This window comes from Heterodontus francisci, chromosome 10, assembly GCF_036365525.1.
Source record: "Heterodontus francisci isolate sHetFra1 chromosome 10, sHetFra1.hap1, whole genome shotgun sequence".
Classification (NCBI taxonomy): Eukaryota; Metazoa; Chordata; class Chondrichthyes; order Heterodontiformes; family Heterodontidae; genus Heterodontus; species Heterodontus francisci.
The window spans coordinates 115,316,090-115,342,424 of record NC_090380.1 but is presented as its reverse complement, the minus strand read 5'-3'; positions in this window follow the sequence as shown (position 1 = coordinate 115,342,424).

Below are 26,335 nucleotides of genomic sequence, written 5' to 3'. Positions count from 1 at the left end.
TCAGCTCCTGGAATAAATTGTTTCTGGCTGAGGGTGACCATTTCATCCCTGGGCACATTGATTTGGCTGCCGCTGCTATTTTTATTTGGGGATTTTTGAAAAAAACGTTCGGAATTTTTTTTTTCAAATTCCACCCCCCCACCCCCCAACTCCCGTAGGAATTGCGACATGGAAATGGGCTATTTGGCCTAACCATTCCATGGTGGTGTTTATATTTATCCTTCACTCGAGCAGTTGTCCTAATCACTTGTTCTGATTCCCATCTCCCTTTATCCCTCTTTCCTTCAAGTACTTATTCAACCAATTCCGCACAGGTCAGTCCCATTTCAGGAAAAAGGGGATCCTAAAACAGGCGGGGGTCAGGTCCCTCACTAACATATGCAAAGGGGCCTAATCCATATTTTTAAGTGGCCACTAGGACACTCGGGAAAAATCAGACTTATTTCAGGCATCTTTTGGGTATGGGGCATAGCCTTGCAAATTTTTCCTTTTGTGCCTTGCTCCCCACGCCCCATCCCACCCACACGACCTCCGTCTTTCACACGCAAAAAAAAGTACAAGGTTATGAAGGGGCTTGACAGGCTAGACACAGAAAGGTTGTTTCCCCTGGCTGGGGAATCTAGAACATAAGGATGCAGCTTTAGGATAAGAGGTTTATCATTTAGGACTGAGATGAGGAGAAATTTCTTCACACAGAAGATTATGAATCCTCGATCTTTGAGTCTATTCAAGACCGAGATTGATAGATTTTTGGTCTCTCAGGGATATGGGGAGTGGGGGAAAAATGGAGTTGCGGCAAAAGATCAGCCATGATCATAGTGACTGGTGGAGCAGGCTCGAGGGGCCATATGGTCTACTCCTGCTCCTATTTCTTATGCCCCTATGTCCTTAAAAGGGGCACAACACGGTCCACTCTCTACCCTGTCAACTTCTCAACAGAGCAAACGGACATCGAGCTGATCATTTTTTTTTTGCCGTCTCCCGCCCAGGGACACTGGGTCTAGTGTAGTCCTTACGGTGAGAAGAGCTGACTCAGCAAAGACAGGGAATCGAATCTGGGATCTACCTGGTCTTTCAACACCCCCTCCCCAACCACCCAATACACGCCTTCCTCCACTCCACCTGTACTGTGTTATCACAGGATCGATGTCAGAAGAGGCTTCTTATACTTCTGACATCCTGCGCAAGCATTGTAATTTGGGTTGCCAACTCTAGTTGGACATATTCCTGGCGGTTTCATTAAAACCACCTCCAACTGGTCCGCCCAATCAAATAGCCCCTTTTCTCCTCCCCACCTCCAATATTTTTATAACTAATAAACAAAAGTCTTCAAAGGAACTACCTAAAATACACAATTGTTTCAATGCCCCCATAATTTCTCTCCCAGATTTGCTCCCAGCAGCATCCCAGAGACGAACCTTTAATACCTGGAGACTCCATGGCAATTCTAGAGGATTGGCAACTAATTACTATCATATTTTCACAATGCAATGGTCTTTCCTGGGGTAAATCATGACTATATAACAGTACGAAGCAATACAGTGGGGTCAATTTTCACTGCCCTCCCATGGTCTTAATGGGGTAATACAGGTAAGAAATCAGGTTGGCAGTTTTACCTGGACCCATCTTATATATTGATAAGTCCCGAAGTAGTGACTGAACTCTTCTGACACAAAGGAAAGAGGTAAAACCCATCCCACTCTGACCTCGGCCTCCTGCACCGTTCTGATGAAGATCAACCAAAGCTCGAGGAACAGCATCTCATCTTTCGATTAGGCACTTTACAGCCTTGCGGACTCAACAATGAGTTCAAAAATTTCAGACATTTTTTTCATCTGTTGCCATTTACAGCTCCTCTAGACAAATCTTTTATATCTTTACTTGTTCCACTGATGCTTTCTTTTGCCTTGCACCATCATCCCTTTTGTCATTTAATCTCTCCTGTCTTGCAGCCTATCACAGACCTATCCTTTTGTTTCTTCCTCCCTTTCCCAGCCTCTGTACTTGTTTAAAAACTGTTACATCTCTAACTTCTTCCCATTGTGATGAAAGGTCATCAACCTGAAATGTTAACTCTATATCGCTCTCCACAGATGCTGCCTGAGCTGCTGAATATTTCATAAAGAGATACAGCACTGAAACAGGCCCTTCGGCCCACCGAGTCTGTGCCGACCAACAACCATCCATTTATACTAATCCTACATTAATCCCATATTCCCTACCACACCCCCACAATTCTCCTACCACCTACCTACCTACACTAGGGGCAATTTACCATGGCCAATTTACCTATCAACCTGCAAGTCCTTTGGCTGGGGGAGGAAACCGGAGCACCCGGCGGAAACCCACACGGTCACAGGGAGAACAGGCAGTACCCAGAACTGAACCCGGGTTGCTGGAGCTGGGAGGCTGCGGTGCTAACCACTGTGCCACCCAACTGCACCACTGTGCCTCCCAGATGTGGTCTCACCAATACCCTGTATAACTGAAGCATAACCTCCCTACTTTTGTATTCAATTCTCCTTGCAATAAAGGGTAACATTCTATTGGCTTTCCTAATTAATTGCTGTACCTGCATACTAACCTTTTGTGATTCACTTCCTGACTAGGACACCCAGATCCCTCTGCATCTCAGAGCTCTGCAATTATTTTCTAAGTGTGATACCACAGTGGACAACTGTAGGAATGACTAACATTCTTCTCCAACCACAACATCAAAACAAATTAGATGGTCATTCCCATTTGTACCTTGCTGTGTGTAAACTGGGTGCCTCTTTAGTTGATATTGTAATCTGCGCTAAATCAAGGCTCTGTCTACCCTCTCATGTCAAAGATCCCACTGCAATATTCTGAGGCAAGGCAAAGAACAGATTACCTGGTCATTATCACATTGCTGTTTGTGGGAGCTTGCTATGCACAAATTGGCTGCAGTGTTTCCTGCATTACATCTGTGACCACACTTTAAAAAGTACTTCATTGGCTGTGTCTGTCTGTCATTGCCTCATATCTTAAAACAGCCTCGGCTAAACCTCACTCAAGTCCCAAGAACATCACACTGAGGTCATGAAAGGCTCCATATAAATGCAAGTTCTTACTTTTCTTCCTATCTGTGAAGTGCTTTGGGACATCCTGAGGAATCGAAAGGAGCTAATTCTTTCTGAAAACATGCTGCAGCGAAACCTGAGACTTAGCATACGAGGGGTTAAAAACTAGTGCATGTTAACTAACACTCCCATAATCCTGTCTTTCATCCTTCTCTCACTCAGTTATTCTGCCAGTAATCAGGCTCAGTATATTTGAGAATCCTTCAATCAAACACTTCAAAAACGTGACACCCTGTAATCACCGCAGAGCTCAGAGCTCCACACAGGAATCACCGGCCTGTAACGAGACAAGATCGCCTGTCATTCATATCAAGCCCCATCCGCAAAATCCTTAGTTATGGAAACAAAAGAGAAACAGATTCAGGATAGATTCTAACCTTCGGTACCGCGAATGCAGCCAAAGGTTACTTGGGTTTGATTTGCTGTTTAATAAAGATCGACATAATCGCTCTATGTGTTTTCTACTTGAAATGTATGGTGTATACATTCTTCCTCCTCCTTTGCATCCTCAATCTGTTGGAATTGAGACTCATTGTACTGTCATCGCAAAACTAGATGCTATCAATATCAATGAATTTCAACATAGATAAGTGTGACGTATCACATACTGATAAGAAAAATAAGGAGGTCACGTATTACTTGGAAATTAAGAACCTAAATGGGGTAGAGGAACAAAGGGATCTTGGAGTACAAACATACAAATCACTAAAAGTAGCACTGCGGGTTAATAAGATCATTAAAAAAAAGCAAATCAAGCACTAGAGAAGTTATGTTAAACTTGTATTGAACTTGGAGTACTGCGTGCAGTTCTGGTCACCATACTATGAAAAGGATATTAGAGGCACTGGAGAGGGTGTAAAAAAGATTTGCAACGATGATACCAGAACTGCAAGGTTATACCTAACAGTAAATGATGAACAGGCTGGCTCTCTTTTCTCTTGAAAGAAATCAAACGGGGCATTTAGAAGAAACCTCTTTTCCCAAAGACCAATGAGAATGTGGCACTCACTACAACAAGGAGTAGTTGAGTTAGCGTAGACGCATTTAAGAGGAGGCTAGATAAACACATGAGGGAGAAGGGAATTGAGGCTTATGTTGATTGAGATAGTTGAAGAAGGATGATACGGGGTTTCAGTACCAGAATGGACTGATTGGGCCACGTGTCTTGTTTCTGTGCTGTATATCATATATAATTCTATGTTTCCTCCCTAACTTATTCTCACCCAGGGACTCAGACCTCTCAAATTCCTCATCTCCCTCAGCCTTCCTTTCCTCCCATGATCTACTTCTCAATTTAACCTTACCTTCTCTCCTGCTCTTTTCAACCTTGGACATTTACTTGGCCCTTCAAATAGCTTCATTAAATTAAGGGTTATGTTGCAAATTTACCGACACTCAGTAATCTCTCACCCTTCAACTAAAGGTTGCTGGTTCAAGTCCCACTCGAGGGTTTAATCTAGGCTGACAGTACAGTGTAATGCTAAGGGAGTTCTGTATTGTTAGAAATGTTGTCCTTTGAATGAGTTATTAAACAGAGGCCCTTCCTGTTTGAATGTAAATAATTCCCTTCCACTATTTGAAGAAGAGCAGGGAAATTTCCCACTGTTCTGGCCAATAATGCCACAAATTAGGTTAATTGGCTGTTCATTCATTTGTTGTCTGTGGGATCTTGCTGCGTGCAGATTGGCAGCTCTGTTTTCCTGCTCTTCAAAATGTAATTGATTCAATCTGAAGAAAGAATTTGCATTTCTGTAGCACCTTTCATGACTTCAGAGCATACCAAAGTGCTTCACAGCCAATGAAGTACTTTCGAAAGCATCACAGTGGTCAATTTGTGCTCAGAAAGCTTCCACGAACAACAATGAGAAAAATAACCAGATAATGGGCTAAAAATTGGATTGCAGTCACAATTCCCTTGTTCCTGTAGGGGCAGACAGCACACAAATTTGGTGCTGCCACCTAATTTACCTGTGAGTAGTAAGAATGTAAGAACTGAAGAAATAGGAGCAGGAGCAGGAGTCGGCCATTCGGCCCCTCAAGCCTTCTCCAGCATTCAATAAGATCATGGCTGATCTGATCATGCCCTCCCATAACCCTTTACCCCCTTGTAGATCAAAAATCTGTCTAACTCAGCCTTGAATATATTCAATGACTCAGCCTCCACTGCTCTCTGGGGAGGGGGATTCTGAAGATTAATGATACTTTGAGAGAAGAAATTCCTCCTCATTTTGTCCTAAATGGGAAACCTCTTATTCTGAAACTGTGCCACCTGGTTCTAGATTCCCCCACAAAGAGAAACATCCTCTCAGCATCCGCCCTTTCAAGCCCCCTCAAAATCTTATATGTTTCAATAAGATTACTTCTCATCCTTCTAAACTCCAATGAGTATAGGCCCAAACTGCTCGACCTTTCCTCATAAGACAATCCCTTCATCCCAGAAATCAATCTGGTGAACCCTCTCTGAACTGCCTCCAATGAATTATATCCTTCCTTAAATAATAAGATCAAAACCGAATGCAGTATTCGAGGTGCAATAAAGGCAAACATTACATTTGCCTTCCTAATTAATTCTTGTACTTGCATGCGAACATTTTGCGATTCATGTATGAAGACACCCAGATCCCCCTGTACGGCAGCATTCTGTGTGGTTTGCGGATGGTTTGTGTGCCAGCTCACCAGATGGTGAGGTTACACACGAGCTCTGCTGCAGTGTATTTATATGAGGACCCTGATAGAGCAGCATACTGGAGCACACACCGAGATGCTGGTTGCACTGGCTGCCCTGCCAAAATGCCTCATGTTATTGACAAGGAGTGTGAAGGAGTCTGGCTGCAAGTTGGCAGAGGGTATCGTGCAGAGATTACCCTCTCCACAACCTCTGCTTCATCTCTCTGTCGTGCTGCAGACCCAGAGACACTGTCACTACTGCCCCCATACCTGATGCAGCCTGTGTGTGGACAGATCACCTACTCCTCTGCCCTCCCTGCCAAATCCAGGAACTCACCACAACACTTCCAAAAACATTCCAGAGTACTTTCCCACACTTTGCAATAGCAGATGTTCTTCAAAATAAACTTACCTAAAATTTGGTTGTCTGGCCCTTTAATTAATGTTAGTCCAGGGCCCGTCTTGCAGCTGAACACTTGATCTTCTATGAGTGACATGCAAATTTGTTGAATGGACCTTTTTAAAATTTCTTTCATGGGATGTGAGCATTGCTGGCTAGGCAAGCATTTATTGCCCATCCCAAATTGCCCTTGAGAAGGTGGTGGTGAGCTGCCTTCTTGAACTGCTGCAGTGCATGTGGGGTAGGTACACCTACAGTGCTGTTAGGAAGGGAGTTCCAGGATTTTGACCCAGTGACAGTGAAGGAACGGCGATATAGTTCCAAGTCAGGATGGTGTGTGACTTGGAGGGGAACTTGCAGGTGGTGATGTTCTTGTCTGCCCTTGTCCTTCTAGGTGGTAGAGATCACGGGTTTGGAAGATGCTGTTGAAGGAGCCTTGGTGAATTGCTGCAGTGCATCTTGTGGATAGTACACACTGCTGCCACTGTGCGTCAGTGGTGGAGGGAGTGAATGTTGAGGGTGGTGGATGGGTTGCCAATCAAACGGGCTGCTTTGTCCTGGATGGTGTCGAGCTTCTTGAGTGTTGTTGGAGCTGCACTCATCCAGACAAGTGGAGAGTATTCCATCACACTCCTGACTTGTGCCTTGTAGATGGTGGACAGGCTTTGGGGAGACAGGAGGTGAGTTACTCACCACAGAATTCCCAGCCTCTGACCTGCTCTGGTAACCACAGTATTTAAATAGTCTTTTAGAACATAGAACATTACAGCGCAGTACAGGCCCTTCGGCCCTCGATGTTGCGCCGACCTGTGAAACCATCTGACCTACACTTAGTTAAATTTGTTAGATGGGTGTCGCAAGAGCCAGTAGGGCTTTGTATGTCAGGAAACACCCATATGAATACCCTTCTCAAGATGGCGTACCACGCAGACTGTGCTGGAAGCGACTAGCCGTGCATTGTGTACCAACAGAAAGGCATTTTAGCTTCCATAGCTGCCTCTCCAGAAGCATTACGGAAACAAAACTCATGCCTAATTTGTTTCTGAGATATTGGTTGAGGGATAAATATTGGCCCCAGGACACTGGAGGGAAATCACCCGCTCTTCTTCAAAATAGTGGCCGTGGAGTCTTTTATTTCCACCTGACAGAGCAGACAGGGGCCTCGGTTTAACATCTCATCTGAAAGACAGCATCTCAGACAGTGCAGCACTCCCTCAGTACTGGCACTAGAAGATCAGCTTAGATTATGGTGCTCAAATCTTTCAATTGGGGCTTTAAACCCACAACCTTAGTGAGAAGTGAGTAAAGAGAATGGCAAATCGGGAAAGTAATACTTAGGCAACACTGTATAAGGGGACGCTTGATCCTGAACAAACAGTTTGTTATTAGAAGCATAGTATCTATGAAGAAGCAGGATTAAGCAGGCAATGTTTCGTTCTCTGTGATTTCAAGTGGACCTGAAAGGAGGTTACATCAATAATATTGCGAGTGGAATTGGATGACTGTCAAACTGATCCCATCGTTACTTTCCAAATGAGGGGAGCTCAAGTGGCTGCATTTACACAACTGGATCCAGCAAACTCAGCTTTTAACCTTGGCAGGAGCAGACACTTTATAATGGACTGCATCTGAAGTGAGAGAGCGGCTCCATTAATAGATACATGGCATTTTAAGATGCATTTAAGTTGTCACTCTCACGATTCAAGAACTGAAAGACATTAATTTGCGACAGGAACTACAGGGAGGAATTACGAGCTGCAAGATTATAACAGCTGCCAGAATTCAACTTCCTGCTGTCTTAAAAAGAATGGTGAAAAACAAATTGTGAGCAAAAGGGAGACTGGGGAACCAGCGAGAGTACACAGAGGGGCCTCGAGGTTTGTTTTCCGATTGATGGGAAAGGGGAAAGACACCCTCATCAAAACTAGAACGGTGCTGAACTTGAGTCACTCCTCGCCTCAGGGAGATTTCTTACTCTCATCGTTTAGCCAGTGAGAGGTTCAAACAGTTTGCTGGCCGGATCCTTCTTTCGGCGAGTAACACTTCACTATTTGCTGCGATCTCCAGGTTCAACCATTCCAATCCTATCCTGGCCGGCCTCATAAATTTCACTCCTCCAAAATCCGGCTGCCATATGTCCTAAATCGCACTAAATCCCACACACCCATCACCCCCTGTGCCCGCTGACCCACACTGGTTCCCAATCTGGCAATGTCTCAATTTTAAAATTCTCATCCGTGTTTTCAAATCCCTCATGGCCTCACCTTGTCCTAACTCTGTAACCTTCTCCAGCCCCACAGTCCTCTGAGATCTCTGAGCTTCTCCAATTCTGGTCTCTTATGCATCCCTGATTTTCATTGCTCCGCTATTAGTGGCCGTGACTTCATCTCAAGCTCTGGCACTGTTAAACTGGTGCATTCTCCATGGCAACATCTCTGCCAATCATAGTCCACTTGCCAACCAATCAGCACTCTCTTCTCATACAGTACAAATTTGTTGCTTCCCTTACATTGGTATTCTTGCGAGTTGTCCTGATGAGAGCAAGACGAAAAGCTTTGACAAAATGTCTCCGTTTTCAGCAATAATCAAGATTACTTGCTTTCAGTTTTCACAATGTCTTAACATTCGTGGTGTACTCGCCAAGTACAAAGGGAGTTAGGCTAGTGTTGATTTAATAAATAAATGCACGATTATGGGGGTAAGTAAGACAAAGTCTGCACATAGCTATGTAAATCTGTCCATTCACTGTGTACAAAGGGACCTAAATTTGTGTTGGCAGCACTTGGCCCACCCAGCGCATGCTCCCCACCCCCCTCCCATCCCCAGTCAGGTTGGTCATCCTCCAGGACTGCCCTGGTATTTCTGGGGAGTAAGGATTAATCTCCTGGGCATTGCTACAGGAAAACCTGGGAGAAAAAGTAGAGTAGCATTCATAAAACTTTGTTTTTTTTTTCTCATTTTCTTTGAAAACACATTTATTAGTTATAAAAATACTGGTGGTGGGGTGGCAGGTAGGGAGAGAAATAAAATACTTGGAGCTGACGATGTGTAATTCAGGGTTGCTAACTCTGGCTGGATGGATTCCTGGAGGTTTCACCACATGACCTCCACTCTCCCAAAGACCCGCCCCCTCCTCCGTCATTGGCCACCCGACATGTCCATCCTCATCATGCCCCGCCTTCCCACAGCCAATTGGGAAGCAAATGCACTCTTCATTGCACGATTGGATGTTTCTCGACTTCAGTCAAATGGCCCTTTCTCCCCATTTCCAATTTTCTTTTGCAACTAATAAGCAAAAGGGTTCAAAGAAACTTTAAAAGGCACAAAGTTTTTAATTGGCGCCCTCGGAAATTTACTCCCAGAGTTTTGCTTGCAGCAGCGCCCTGGACGTCAATCTTCAATTCCAAGAAGGTTGGCAATCCCACCTTTATATCAGGCATGGGAATGAAAATACATGTTGAAATGTAGCAAATGAGCTTGGGACTAGAGTGAAGTTTAGCCGAGTTTAGTTAAAAAAATATAGGCAGGGATTGAGACAGAAGCAGAAAGCGGTTGAATATAATGGGGTCTTCTTTATTCTGTCTTACTTTCATTTTCCCTTTGCTAGCATGTGTGTTCTACAGCAACCTCAAGTGTACATGATGCAGACTGCAATTTCAAAACACTATCTCAAAACACTGCCACAGTACAAGCTCCAAGCTGAAATTAATCCCTGATCCACAATAGATATGAGTGCTGGTTCTAAAAGCATTTATAAATATTATATAAAAAAGCAGCCCATATTAATATTTAACTATAAAACCACATGTCTATATATTTTTAGAGCTTTTAGTGTCCCTGTTTCTGTTGCCGTGGTATCCTGTATGAACATTCCTTTTAGAGGACTTCAAAGCAACCAACCACTGACACTAGGAGTCACACATCACTGCCAGAAATAAACCAATAACCACCCATAGTGAAGGCACCTTGGTTAGATCATAACAACAACTTGCATTTATATAGCACCTTTAACATAGTAAACCGTCCCAAGGCACTGCATAGGAGTGTTATTAAACACATTTGAGAGCAAGCCACATCAGGAGATATTGGGACAGGGGACTAAAAGCTTGGTCAGAGTTAGGTATTTAAAGGAGAGAGAAAGTTAGAGAGGCGGAGAGGTTTATGGAGGGAGGTCCAGAGCTTTGGGCCTAGATGGCTGACTGCACAGCCACCAATGGTAGAACAATGAAAACAGGACATGTGCAAAAGGGCAGGATTGGAAGAGACACAGAGATCTCGGAGGGTTGTAACACTGGAGAAGATTACAGACGTAGGATAGGCAAGGGAGGGATTTGAAAACAAGGATGGGAATTTTAAACACGGGGCATTGCTGGACCGGGAGCCAATGTAGGTCAGCGAGCACAGTGGGTGACGGATGAACGGGGCTTGGTGCGAGTTAGAAATTGGATGAGCTCCAGTTCACAACTGGAGCACTGCTCTGGTCTCCATATTACAAACAGGGTATAGAGGCACTGGAGAAAGGGCAAAAAATGATTTACTAGGATGATATCAGAACTGAGAGGCCGTAACTTTCAGGAAAGATTGAACAGGGTGGAGTTCATTTCTCTAGACAAGACAGGTCTTTAAAATTTTGAAAGTGCTTGATATGGTAGGGGTGAAGAGATGTTTCCACTTGTGGGTGAATTCAAAACTAGGGGCCATAAATATAAACTCGTTTCTGATATATCCAATAGTGAATTCAGGAGGAACTCAAACCTAGAGCAGAGAGGCCCAAAGAGGACAGAGACCCGAAGAACAGGGGCTTGAGGAGCAGAGAGGTCTGAGGAGCAGAGGTCGGACAAGAGCCCTGAGGTGCAGAAGCAGAAAGAAGAGAGGCCTGAGGAGCAGAGATCTGAGGGAGCAAAGGCCTAATTGCAGAGGCTTGAGGAGCAGAGACCTGAGGAGCAGAGGCCTGAGGGAGCAAAAGCCTAATCGCCTGATCGCAGAGGCCTGAGGAGCAGAGGCCTAATCGCAGAGGGCTAAGGAACAGAGACCTCAGCAGAAGCCTAAGGAGCAGAGGCCTGAGGTGCAGAGGAGAGAACAGAAGCTAAGGAGCAGAGGCCTGAGCAGAGGTCTGAGGAGCAGAGGCTTGAGTAGAGGCCTGAGCAGAACCCTGAGGAGCAAAGGTCTGAGTAGAGTTCTGAGGGAGCAGAGGCCTGAAGGTGGACAGTGTGAAAAATGTAATGTTAAAAAAGGCTCCTGGCCAGGCACAAAGTGCGAGATTTTTTGGACAAATTGATAACTGTTCATACACCCTGAAGAACCGTGGAAGCAGCTTAATGAGTTGGAGTTGGGCAGGTGCACTTTGTTCTGTATCATCTGAATAACCAACACCATTGTTGAAGACCACTGCATCGAAATGCACAGTTGACCCCTCCCTCCTCCTTATCCATACACACAATGCACAGTTGACCCCTCCCTCCTCCTTATCCATACACACAATGCACAGTTGACCCCTCCCTCCTCCTTATCCATACACACAATGCAGAATTGACCCCTCCTCCCCTCCTTATCCATACACACAATGCACAGTTGACCCCTCCCTTCTCCTTATCCATACACACAATGCAGAATTGACCCCTCCCTCCTCCTTATCCATACACACAATGCACAGTTGACCCCTCCCTCCTCCTTATCCATACACAAAATGCAGAATTGACCCCTCCTCCTCTCCTTATCCATACACATCATGCACAGTTGACCCCTCCCTCCTCCTTATCCATACACACAATGCAGAATTGACCCCTCCTCCCCTCCTTATCCATACACACAATGCACAGTTGACCCCTCCCTCCTCCTTATCCATACACACAATGCACAGTTGACCCCTCCCTCCTCCTTATCCATACACACAATGCAGAATTGACCCCTCCTCCTCTCCTTATCCATACACATAATGCACAGTTGACCCCTCCCTCCTCCTTATCCATACACACAATGCAGAATTGACCCCTCCTCCTCTCCTTATCCATACACATAATGCACAGTTGACCCCTCCCTCCTCCTTATCCATACACACAATGCACAGTTGACCCCTCCCTCCTCCTTATCCATACACACAATGCACAGTTGACCCCTCCCTCCTCCTTATCCATACACACAATGCAGAATTGACCCCTCCTCCCCTCCTTATCCATACACATAATGCACAGTTGACCCCTCCCTCCTCCTTATCCATACACACAATGCAGAATTGACCCCTCCCTCCTCCTTATCCATACACACAATGCAGAATTGACCCCTCCTCCCCTCCTTATCCATACACACAATGCAGAATTGACCCCTCCTCCTCTCCTTATCCATACACATAATGCACAGTTGACCCCTCCCTCCTCCTTATCCATACACACAATGCAGAATTGACCCCTCCCTCCTCCTTATCCATACACACAATGCAGAATTGACCCCTCCTCCCCTCCTTATCCATACACACAATGCACAGTTGACCCCTCCCTCCTCCTTATCCATACACACAATGCAGAATTGACCCCTCCCTCCTCCTTATCCATACACACAATGCAGAATTGACCCCTCCTCCCCTCCTTATCCATACACACAATGCACAGTTGACCCCTCCCTCCTCCTTATCCATACACACAATGCACAGTTGACCCCTCCCTCCTCCTTATCCATACACACAATGCAGAATTGACCCCTCCTCCTCTCCTTATCCATACACATAATGCACAGTTGACCCCTCCCTCCTCCTTATCCATACACACAATGCAGAATTGACCCCTCCTCCTCTCCTTATCCATACACACAATGCACAGTTGACCCCTCCCTCCTCCTTATCCATACACATAATGCAGAGTTGACCCCTCCCTCCTCCTTATCCATACACATAATGCACAGTTGACCCCTCCCTCCTCCTTATCCATACACACAATGCAGAATTGACCCCTCCTCCTCTCCTTATCCATACACATAATGCACAGTTGACCCCTCCCTCCTCCTTATCCATACACACAATGCAGAATTGACCCCTCCTCCCCTCCTTATCCATACACACAATGCACAGTTGACCCCTCCCTCCTCCTTATCCATACACACAATGCACAGTTGACCCCTCTCCTCTCCTTATTCATACACACAATGCACAGTTGACCCCTCCCTCCTCCTTATCCATACACACAATGCAGAATTGACCCCTCCCTCCTCCTTATCCATACACACAATGCAGAATTGACCCCTCCTCCCCTCCTTATCCATACACACAATGCAGAATTGACCCCTCCTCCCCTCCTTATCCATACACACAATGCAGAATTGACCCCTCCCTCCTCCTTATCCATACACACAATGCAGAATTGACCCCTCCTCCCCTCCTTATCCATACACACAATGCACAGTTGACCCCTCCCTCCTCCTTATCCATACACACAATGCACAGTTGACCCCTCCCTCCTCCTTATCCATACACACAATGCAGAATTGACCCCTCCTCCTCTCCTTATCCATACACATAATGCACAGTTGACCCCTCCCTCCTCCTTATCCATACACACAATGCAGAATTGACCCCTCCTCCTCTCCTTATCCATACACACAATGCACAGTTGACCCCTCCCTCCTCCTTATCCATACACATAATGCAGAGTTGACCCCTCCCTCCTCCTTATCCATACACATAATGCACAGTTGACCCCTCCCTCCTCCTTATCCATACACACAATGCAGAATTGACCCCTCCTCCTCTCCTTATCCATACACATAATGCACAGTTGACCCCTCCCTCCTCCTTATCCATACACACAATGCAGAATTGACCCCTCCTCCCCTCCTTATCCATACACACAATGCACAGTTGACCCCTCCCTCCTCCTTATCCATACACACAATGCACAGTTGACCCCTCTCCTCTCCTTATTCATACACACAATGCACAGTTGACCCCTCCCTCCTCCTTATCCATACACACAATGCAGAATTGACCCCTCCCTCCTCCTTATCCATACACACAATGCAGAATTGACCCCTCCTCCCCTCCTTATCCATACACACAATGCAGAATTGACCCCTCCTCCCCTCCTTATCCATACACACAATGCACAGTTGACCCCTCCCTCCTCCTTATCCATACACACAATGCAGAATTGACCCCTCCCTCCTCCTTATCCATACACACAATGCAGAATTGACCCCTCCTCCCCTCCTTATCCATACACACAATGCAGAATTGACCCCTCCTCCCCTCCTTATCCATACACACAATGCACAGTTGACCCCTCCCTCCTCCTTATCCATACACACAATGCAGAATTGACCCCTCCCTCCTCCTTATCCATACACACAATGCAGAATTGACCCCTCTCCTCTCCTTATCCATACACACAATGCACAGTTGACCCCTCCCTCCTCCTTATCCATACACACAATGCAGAATTGACCCCTCCCTCCTCCTTATCCATACACACAATGCAGAGTTGACCGCTCTCCTCTCCTTATCCATACACATAATGCACAGTTGACCCCTCCCTCCTCCTTATCCATACACACAATGCAGAATTGACCCCTCCTCCCCTCCTTATCCATACACACAATGCACAGTTGACCCCTCCCTCCTCCTTATCCATACACACAATGCACAGTTGACCCCTCCCCCCTCCTTATCCATACACACAATGCAGAATTGACCCCTCCTCCCCTCCTTATCCATACACACAATGCACAGTTGACCCCTCCCTCCTCCTTATCCATACACACAATGCAGAATTGACCCCTCTCCTCTCCTTATCCATACACACAATGCAGAGTTGACCGCTCTCCTCTCCTTATCCATACACACAATGCACAGTTGACCCCTCCCTCCTCCTTATCCATACACACAATGCAGAATTGACCCCTCTCCTCTCCTTATCCATACACACAATGCAGAGTTGACCGCTCTCCTCTCCTTATCCATACACATAATGCACAGTTGACCCCTCCCTCCTCCTTATCCATACACACAATGCAGAATTGACCCCTCCTCCCCTCCTTATCCATACACACAATGCACAGTTGACCCCTCCCTCCTCCTTATCCATACACACAATGCACAGTTGACCCCTCCCCCCTCCTTATCCATACACACAATGCAGAATTGACCCCTCCCTCCTCCTTATCCATACACACAATGCAGAATTGACCCCTCCTCCCCTCCTTATCCATACACACAATGCAGAATTGACCCCTCCTCCCCTCCTTATCCATACACACAATGCACAGTTGACCCCTCCCTCCTCCTTATCCATACACACAATGCACAGTTGACCCCTCCCCCCTCCTTATCCATACACACAATGCAGAATTGACCCCTCCTCCCCTCCTTATCCATACACACAATGCAGAATTGACCCCTCCTCCCCTCCTTATCCATACACACAATGCAGAATTGACCCCTCCTCCCCTCCTTATCCATACACACAATGCACAGTTGACCCCTCCCTCCTCCTTATTCATACACACAATGCACAGTTGACCCCTCCCTCCTCCTTATCCATACACACAATGCAGAATTGACCCCTCCTCCCCTCCTTATCCATACACACAATGCACAGTTGACCCCTCCCTCCTCCTTATCCATACACACAATGCACAGTTGACCCCTCCCTCCTCCTTATCCATACACACAATGCAGAATTGACCCCTCCTCCCCTCCTTATCCATACACACAATGCAGAGTTGACCCCTCCCTCCTCCTTATCCATACACACAATGCACAGTTGACCCCTCCCTCCTCCTTATCCATACACACAATGCAGAATTGACCCCTCCTCCCCTCCTTATCCATACACACAATGCAGAATTGACCCCTCCTCCCCTCCTTATCCATACACACAATGCACAGTTGACCCCTCCCTCCTCCTTATTCATACACACAATGCAGAATTGACCCCTCCTCCCCTCCTTATCCATACACACAATGCACAGTTGACCCCTCCCTCCTCCTTATCCATACACACAATGCAGAATTGACCCCTCCCTCCTCCTTATCCATACACACAATGCAGAATTGACCCCTCCTCCCCTCCTTATCCATACACACAATGCACAGTTGACCCCTCCCTCCTCCTTATCCATACACACAATGCAGAATTGACCCCTCCCTCCTCCTTATCCATACACACAATGCAGAATTGACCCCTCCCTCCTCCTTATCCATACACATAATGTACAGTTGACCCCTCCCTTCTCCTTATCCATACACACAATGTACAGTTGACCCCTCCCTTCTCCTTATCCATACACACAATGCACAGTTGACCCCTCCCTCCTCCTTATCCATACACACAATGTACAGTTGACCCCTCCCTTCTCCTTATCCATACACACAATGCACAGTTGACCCCTCCCTCCTCCTTATCCATACACACAATGTACAGTTGACCCCTCCCTTCTCCTTATCCATACACACAATGTACAGTTGACCCCTCCCTTCTCCTTATCCATACACACAATGCAGAATTGACCCCTCCTCCCCTCCTTATCCATACACACAATGCACAGTTGACCCCTCCTCCCCTCCTTATCCATGCACACAATGCAGAGTTGACCCCTCCTCCCCTCCTTATCCATACACACAATGCAGAATTGATCCCTCCTCCCCTCCTTATCCATACACACAATGCACAGTTGACCCCTCCCCCCTCCTTATCCATACACACAATGCACAGTTGACCCCTCCCTCCTCCTTATCCATACCTCCTTATCCATACACACAATGCACAGTTGACCCCTCCCCCCTCCTTATCCATACACACAATGCAGAATTGACCCCTCCTCCCCTCCTTATCCATACACACAATGCACAGTTGACCCCTCCCTCCTCCTTATCCATACACACAATGCAGAATTGACCCCTCTCCTCTCCTTATCCATACACACAATGCAGAGTTGACCGCTCTCCTCTCCTTATCCATACACACAATGCACAGTTGACCCCTCCCTCCTCCTTATCCATACACACAATGCAGAATTGACCCCTCTCCTCTCCTTATCCATACACACAATGCAGAGTTGACCGCTCTCCTCTCCTTATCCATACACATAATGCACAGTTGACCCCTCCCTCCTCCTTATCCATACACACAATGCAGAATTGACCCCTCCTCCCCTCCTTATCCATACACACAATGCACAGTTGACCCCTCCCTCCTCCTTATCCATACACACAATGCACAGTTGACCCCTCCCCCCTCCTTATCCATACACACAATGCAGAATTGACCCCTCCCTCCTCCTTATCCATACACACAATGCAGAATTGACCCCTCCTCCCCTCCTTATCCATACACACAATGCAGAATTGACCCCTCCTCCCCTCCTTATCCATACACACAATGCACAGTTGACCCCTCCCTCCTCCTTATCCATACACACAATGCACAGTTGACCCCTCCCCCCTCCTTATCCATACACACAATGCAGAATTGACCCCTCCTCCCCTCCTTATCCATACACACAATGCAGAATTGACCCCTCCTCCCCTCCTTATCCATACACACAATGCAGAATTGACCCCTCCTCCCCTCCTTATCCATACACACAATGCACAGTTGACCCCTCCCTCCTCCTTATTCATACACACAATGCACAGTTGACCCCTCCCTCCTCCTTATCCATACACACAATGCAGAATTGACCCCTCCTCCCCTCCTTATCCATACACACAATGCACAGTTGACCCCTCCCTCCTCCTTATCCATACACACAATGCACAGTTGACCCCTCCCTCCTCCTTATCCATACACACAATGCAGAATTGACCCCTCCTCCCCTCCTTATCCATACACACAATGCAGAGTTGACCCCTCCCTCCTCCTTATCCATACACACAATGCACAGTTGACCCCTCCCTCCTCCTTATCCATACACACAATGCAGAATTGACCCCTCCTCCCCTCCTTATCCATACACACAATGCAGAATTGACCCCTCCTCCCCTCCTTATCCATACACACAATGCACAGTTGACCCCTCCCTCCTCCTTATTCATACACACAATGCAGAATTGACCCCTCCTCCCCTCCTTATCCATACACACAATGCACAGTTGACCCCTCCCTCCTCCTTATCCATACACACAATGCAGAATTGACCCCTCCCTCCTCCTTATCCATACACACAATGCAGAATTGACCCCTCCTCCCCTCCTTATCCATACACACAATGCACAGTTGACCCCTCCCTCCTCCTTATCCATACACACAATGCAGAATTGACCCCTCCCTCCTCCTTATCCATACACACAATGCAGAATTGACCCCTCCCTCCTCCTTATCCATACACATAATGTACAGTTGACCCCTCCCTTCTCCTTATCCATACACACAATGTACAGTTGACCCCTCCCTTCTCCTTATCCATACACACAATGCACAGTTGACCCCTCCCTCCTCCTTATCCATACACACAATGTACAGTTGACCCCTCCCTTCTCCTTATCCATACACACAATGCACAGTTGACCCCTCCCTCCTCCTTATCCATACACACAATGTACAGTTGACCCCTCCCTTCTCCTTATCCATACACACAATGTACAGTTGACCCCTCCCTTCTCCTTATCCATACACACAATGCAGAATTGACCCCTCCTCCCCTCCTTATCCATACACACAATGCACAGTTGACCCCTCCTCCCCTCCTTATCCATGCACACAATGCAGAGTTGACCCCTCCTCCCCTCCTTATCCATACACACAATGCAGAATTGATCCCTCCTCCCCTCCTTATCCATACACACAATGCACAGTTGACCCCTCCCCCCTCCTTATCCATACACACAATGCACAGTTGACCCCTCCCTCCTCCTTATCCATACCTCCTTATCCATACACACAATGCAGAATTGACCCCTCCTCCCCTCCTTATCCATACACACAATGCAGAGTTGACCCCTCCTCCCCTCCTTATCCATACACACAATGCAGAGTTGACCGCTTTCCCCATCTCGGTGGTTCCAGCTTCTCATGGACAGGAAAGTGAACGCACTTGAGTGCCGCACGTCGTGCTCAAGATGGTAAGATTGCGGCGAATTACGTTCAAATTCATATTTAAAGTAGCGTCTCATTGCAGAGTGATGGAGGTGCCGCCACGGAGCTTCACCGCACCCGGGAAGATCGGTACCGGCAATCCCTTTGTCGGGTTCTGTGACGACTGCTGTTGCTTCAATTCTCCGGCCCCCCCAAGCCATGAAACCTGACATGGCAGGAGAACACGATGCGGCTCCTGGAGTATTGTGAACAGTTCTGGGCACCACACCTTAGGAAGGATATATTAGCCTTGGGCAGAGTACTGTGTAGGGTTACCAGAATGATACCCTAACTGCGAAGTTTAAATTACGAGGCAAGACTACACAAACTAGGGTTGTATTCCCTGGAATTTGTAAGGTTCAGGGGCAATTTGATTGAAGTTTTCAAGACATTAAGGGGAACACAGAGAAACTATTTCGGTTGGTTGGGAAGTCTAGGACTAGGGAGGTTAGTCGAAAAATTAGAGCCAGACCTTTTAGGAGTAAAATTAGGAAATACTTCTACACACAAAGGGTGATAGAAGTTTGGAAATCTCTTCCACAAATGGCAATTTATGCTCAATCAATTGTTAATATTAAAACTGAGATTGATAAATTTTTCTTAACCAAAGATATTCAGGGATATGCATTAGATTGCATATCGGTCACATCACACTGAATGGTGGAACAGGCTGGAGGAGTTAATGCCTCCTCCTCTTCCTTTATTCCTAATGGTGGGTAAATCAGTAAATCGCGAGGCTCTGGGGATTGTGCTCCAAAGATTTGGGTTTCCAAGAAACTTCATCACAATCCTGTAATTGCTCCATGATGATATGACTGTAACTGTCCTGAGTGGGAGATCTGAAACAGGCGCCTTCAAAATCCAGACCGAAGTCGAGCAAGGCTGTGTGATAGACCCCATACTATTTAAAATCTACCAGACAGTGGCTAGTCATCTTGTGAAAGATCAATTGCCCTCTGGTGTGAGTATTAAATACCGCCTAGATGGAAAACTCTTTAACCTCAATTGCCTCCGTGCCAAAACTAAACTGACCACCATAGACATACATGATCTACTGTTTGCGGATGACCGCAGTGTTGTTGCCCACTCTGCACCAGATTTACAAGCTGCTCTTGATCTCTTCAATTCTGCACACAAGAGACTCGGCCTGTCCTTGAATGTTGCCAAAACAAAACTCACATATCAACCTGCCCTTGGTCAGCCAAATATTCCACCTCCCATATATGTTGAAGGACAAACTCTGCAATATGTTGAGAACTTCCCATACCTTGACAGCCACCTCTCTCAAAAGGTCACAGTGACGAGGAGATCCAACATTGAATCAGCTGTGCCAGCTCAGCCTTCTACAAACTACAGCAGCGAGTGCTTGACAACAAAGACCTCTGCAAGTCGCTAAAATTCCTAGTGCACAAAGCATTGTTGTCACCACATTCCTGTACTGCAGAGAGACCTGGACTGTGTATTAGCGACACACAAGATCTCTACAGAAATTCCATCAGCAATGCCTCCGTCGCATCCTCCGGATTCAACAGGAGGACCATCAAACAAACACTAGTGTCCTTCTTGAAGCATGCAGGCAAAACTCCTGCAAAACCAACTTCGATGGACTGGACACTGTGTCCAGATTGCCGAAAACCATCTCCCCCACCACGTCCTGTTTGCTCAACTCTCAAATGGCCAGCGTTCCAGGAGAGGACAAAGAAAATGCTTCAAAGACAGTCTGAAGCTCTCTTTGAAGTGCAGCAGCATTGACATTAATGAGTGGGAGGAGCTTGCTACCAATCGTTCAAAATGGCGACAACTTGTCCATCAAGCTGCATCATGCTTTGAGTCCAAACACTTTAATGATGAGGCACAGTGGCGGCAGAGAAGGAAAGGAAAGCAAGCAAGTCCTGCACTACCTCATGGGACGTCCTGCCCCATGTGCCCGAAGATCTGCGGGTCAAGAATCGGCCTGTTCATTCACTTAAAAGACTCATGGCAGAAACTCGCAACCTTGAGTTGACATCATCCTCGAATCGAGGGACAGCCAACGAATGGAGGGTAAATGGAGTTGGAGTATTTTATTAGCCGCTAAGTACCATGAGACATCCTAAAGATGTGAAAGATTCTATATAAATACAAATTCTTTCTTTGTTTTATAGTAGTGGGGTTGTCACACATTCTAACTGCTGTTGGAACCCTGATTCTAAAAAAAATCCTTCAACCAAAATATTCCGATTGAAGTTGAATTGTATGTTCCTGACTTGTGCTGTCACACAAGAAAGATCATCAATATTGCAGTTTATCTCATAGCTCAACACGTCCTAAGATTTACTTTGAAGATTAGTCACTGTTGCTATTTGTGCACAGCAAGATCCCAAAAAGCGTCAGCAGTTTGACAAATGAACAGTTTTTGGTGATGTTAACATAGTTGGGAGAACTGTCTGATCTTCATCAAACAGTGCCGGAGAATCTTTAACACCCACCCAAACTTGGCAGACGGCATTTCAGTTTAACAGGTCTCCAAACCCACAACCTCCTGGCTCAAGAGTGCCCACCCTATGCCATCCCCTGCAATTAAACCGAAAGAAGTTCAGACAGTTTCAGACCGGAAAGCAATCAAACTCGCCTCCCAGCTTGGAAAGGCCGGCATTTAGATTGCCTTTGTCCTGCACACTAAAGAGAAACAAGATCACAACAGAGAGGCAAACGTCTTCAGATCTGAGCACAGATGTGTCGATTATAGAAACTAGGGCCTCATTAACCTGCAGTTGGCAGATGTTTGTAGCCCTCCCACTGTCCTCGATGTATTCTTACTCTAGGAGATGAGCTGAAGATATTCCTAATGGTTCGTTGGAGGAAGCTGATGTGGAATGTACAACGATTATAAATTAGGCAAGAATTATCATTAAGTTTTTATTTTTTCAGCTTACTTTGGCCAAGTTCCATGATAGGACATTGAGAGGGTGAAGAAAGAGAAAATATTTCCTCTGGTGGGGGTGTCCAGAACAAGGGGACATAATCTTACAATTCGAGCTGGGCCATTCAGGGGCAATGTCACTTCATTATACAAAGGATAGTGGAAATCTGGAAATCTCTCCCCCAAAAAGCTGTTGAGGCTGGTTTGGGGGGGTGTGGGGGGAGGTCAATTGAAAACTTCAAAACTGAGGTTGATAGATTTTTGTCGGGTAAGGGAATTAAGAATTATGGAACCAAGGTGGGTAGATGGAGGTAAGATACAAATCAGCCATAATCCAACTGAATGTTGGAACAGGGTCAAGGGGCTGAATGGCCTACTCCTGTTCCTATGCTTCTCTCCATTTCTTCTGAAGATATTGAGATGTTGGTTTCTGCTAGGTTACAGTTCAAAGGGCACCGTTTGGTAACACACTCCAAGAGGTCGTTCTTCAGGTGCGAGGATGCGCAGGTTGACCTGTATGGGCGACTGGACCATTCTGAACTCTGCCCTCCCAGCGGCTAACAAGGGGAGCACGGGTGGGAGAGTGGAAGTGCCCAGGAGGTCCTATGAAAGGTAGCTGAGTTAAACTGCAGTCAGTGTGATTTCAAAGCAAGACCACCTGCCTACCTGGAGGGCTAGAAGATCAATACACAAAGTATTGAGGCAACTCAGACCTCAGGCCTGGATAAAATAAGGATGAAATTCTAGGTCTGAGTTTGGATTATAACATTGCAAACATGTGTCAGCCTTGGCTCAGGGGGTCCTTACCTCTGAGTCAGAAAGTCATTGGCTCAAGTCCCACTCCAGCAACTTGAGCCCCATAATCTAAGCTGATACGCCCAGTCAGTAGTGAGGGAGCACTGTACTGTCAGAGGTACTCTCTTGCATGAGATGCTAAACCAAAGCCCCGCTTGCCTTCTCAGGTGTAAAATAGCCAATGATGGTATTTCAAAGAAGAGCAGGGCAGTTATTCCTATGTCCTGAGCCAATATTTAATCCCTCTATCAACACCTCTGAAGAACAGATTATCTGTCATTTATTTCATTGCAGTTTGTGGGAGCTTGCTGTGCGCAACTTGGCTTCTGTGTTTCCTACGTTACAACAGTGACTACACCTCAAAAGTACTTCACTATCTTTAAAGTGCTTTGGGATGTCCTGAGGTCACAAAAGACTCTGTAGAATGCAAGCATTTTCTTCTACTGTGCTCAGGGTTAATGCAACATAGCATGTGTCTCACTTTGTTGCCTGCCTTGCATTTGAAATACAATCAGCAGGAGTGTTGTGCTGGCTACCAAAGAGCTGTCGAGAGACATTGAGACTATAAGGTATGGCTCCAGGCATTGGGGTTCAGGCTGCAAGCCAAGAGATTTGATCTCGAGATCCACAGGTTTCACTTTGCAGGCTGGAGACTAGAGCTCCAGCCCAGTGGGACTCATACCATGAGTCTAATGTTACTGAAGCTACAACCTTTCCAGAAAGCGTAAAGTCTAGCTAGCTTGGACTCAACCACCCAAAACTTTGTTGATATAAATAAATGATTATCAAAATAGATCTTCAACTGATAGTCAACCTTCCACTGGCAGGCGGTAGGTAACCAGAGGGCAAGATTTAAGATTGGCAAAAGAACTAGAGATGAGATGGGAGAATTTGATTTATGCAGTGAGTTCTTGTGATCTGGAATGTGCTGCCTGAAAGTGTAGTGGAAACAGATTCAATAGAAACTTTCAAAAGGGAATAAAAACTTGTAAAGGTCACGCTTGCAAGGATATGGGGTAAGCTCAGGGGAGTGGGACTAACTGCTTAGCTGGGATAGGCATGATGGGCCAAATGGCCTCCTTCTGTGATTCCATGTATCTTTTTTTAAAACCAAATTGTGACTCTCTCCAGGGATATTAGGTTTTTTTAAATTGTTGTGGAGATGATTTCGATTTTGGATGTCATCACTGGAGAGCTTTCACAATAAGCTTTGTGTAACAGATGGTACCATTGCTGGGAGCTGTTTGTTCTTTTTCAATGCTCTTCCCTCCCCTTTATTCCCCATCCCATTAAAGCCCACCATCTCTCCTGAAGGTGCTGACTCCTGCTGGGGTGCCATTCCATGGGTGCTGATGGCATCTTACTAATGAAGCTGTAGTTTGTGTGAGAACTGCCATCAGTTTTACCTGCGGGGATTGGAGGGTTGAAGGCAAAAGCTCATTGCTGGCTAGGTACACAGAAACCAATTGTAGCATCCCAAATTCTGGCACAGCTGATCCAGCAAACACTAAGGGTTAAACCTAGGAACTGTAAGTCTACTCCGGTTGGAGATCAGCTTCGAAACAAATGATAGTTGGATTATAGTTTTCAAATATGCAAGGTGAGGCAGGTGTAGATGGGTTTAGCAGTGGGTTCGGGGCTCTTGTGGATCTAGGAGGAGCATTCATGGTTTAAAAAAAAACTAGACACTCACCTGGTTTTAAAGGGGCCCCTGTAATTGGTTGGTTAATCTTCCCAAAGCCTAACACCAATGGGCAGGACGTGTGCAAAACATGTACCATTCATCGGTACCTATTTAGGTCATAGACTACTTATTAGCATATTAGGACTGAAACGGGCAGGCACTTAAGCCACCCGTGCAGATGCCCCATGGGAAAACGGCGGTGAGCTGGAGTGTATTGATAAACATATCCACATGATCTTCGGCCCATCACCCCCATGTGCTCGTTGATCTACACTGACTCCCAGTTCAGTAATGTTTCAATTTTAAAATTCCCATCCTTGTTTTCAAATCCCTTCATGGTCTCACCCCCTCCCTATCTCTGTAATCTCCTCCAGCTCAATAACCCTCTGAGATCTCTCCGCTCCTGTCTGGGTCTCTTAAGCATCCCTGATTTTCATTGCTCCACCATTGGCGGTCAGTTTGCCCAGGGCCTTTGCAATTTCCCCCTAAACCTCTGTGCCTCTTTGGTTTCTTCTCTTCTTCTTAAGACCCAACTCTCTGACCAAGCTTTTGGTCACCTGTCCTCATATCTCCTTATGTGGCTTGGTGTCAGATTTTGTTTGATAATGCTCCTGTGGGATGCTGTACGATGTGAAAGGTGCTACATAAATGCAAGTTGTTGTCATTACCACGACATTCTCACCAGATGATGAGAGTGGCAGAAGGGTCGGTAGCCAGAGAGTGATTGGCGAAAGAATCAGAGGCGAAATGGGGGAACATCTTTTTTATGCAGCAAGTTGCTCCAATTCAATGAGCTCCCAATTCCAGTGAAATATTCATGGGATGGAGGGGGAAGGGAGCAGGGATGGGTGGAGAGGTCGGAGCAGTGGGATGAGTAAGAGGGGGATGCATCAAACAGATAGGGAGGGAACACTGGAGGAACAGTAAACCGCAGGGGGCAATAAACTGGGGGAAAAGCTGTTAAGAAAGGGCAAAGTTACGTTACATTATCACCAGGGTCAACCTGATCAGACTCTTGTCAGTTACCCGTGCACCTCAGAGTGAAACACAAGCTGCTGTTCTTCAAAGGAAGGAATACATAAGAGCAAGAAAAAAATGCCTTCTCTCTAAGCTTTTTGAAATGCTGCTGTTTTAATCAGCGATTGTGAATATATTTCCATGTTTAAAGGAATGCTTCTGGAATGCCCTTTATATATAACAGAGGGAGAAAATTGGACTATTATATATGAGGAAAGATTGTACAGCATGGGGCTCATTTCTCTTTAGAAAAGAGGAGGCTGAGGGGTGACCTGATAGAAGTCTTTCAAATTTCAGAAGGGTTTTGATAGAGAAGATGTTTCCACTCATGGGGGGAGTCCAAAACTCGGGGACATAAATATAAGATAGTCTCTAACAAATCCACTAGGGAGCTCAGGAGAAACTTCCTTACCCAGAGAGTGGTGAGAATGTGGAACTCGCTACCACAGGGAGCGGTTGAGGCAAACAGAATAGATGAGCACATAAGGGAGAAAGGAATAGAAGGTTATGCTGCTCGGCTGAGATGAAGTTGGATGGGAGCAGGCTCGTATGGAGCATAAACACTGGCATAGACCAGTTGCGGTGAATGGCCTGTTTCTGTGCGGTAAATATTATGCAGTGGGTAACCTCCCCATTATTTCACCCATAGGGATCAGTATTGCTGTGTCAGTCTCGTCAGTGATTACCAGAATGTTGCTGAATCATGGA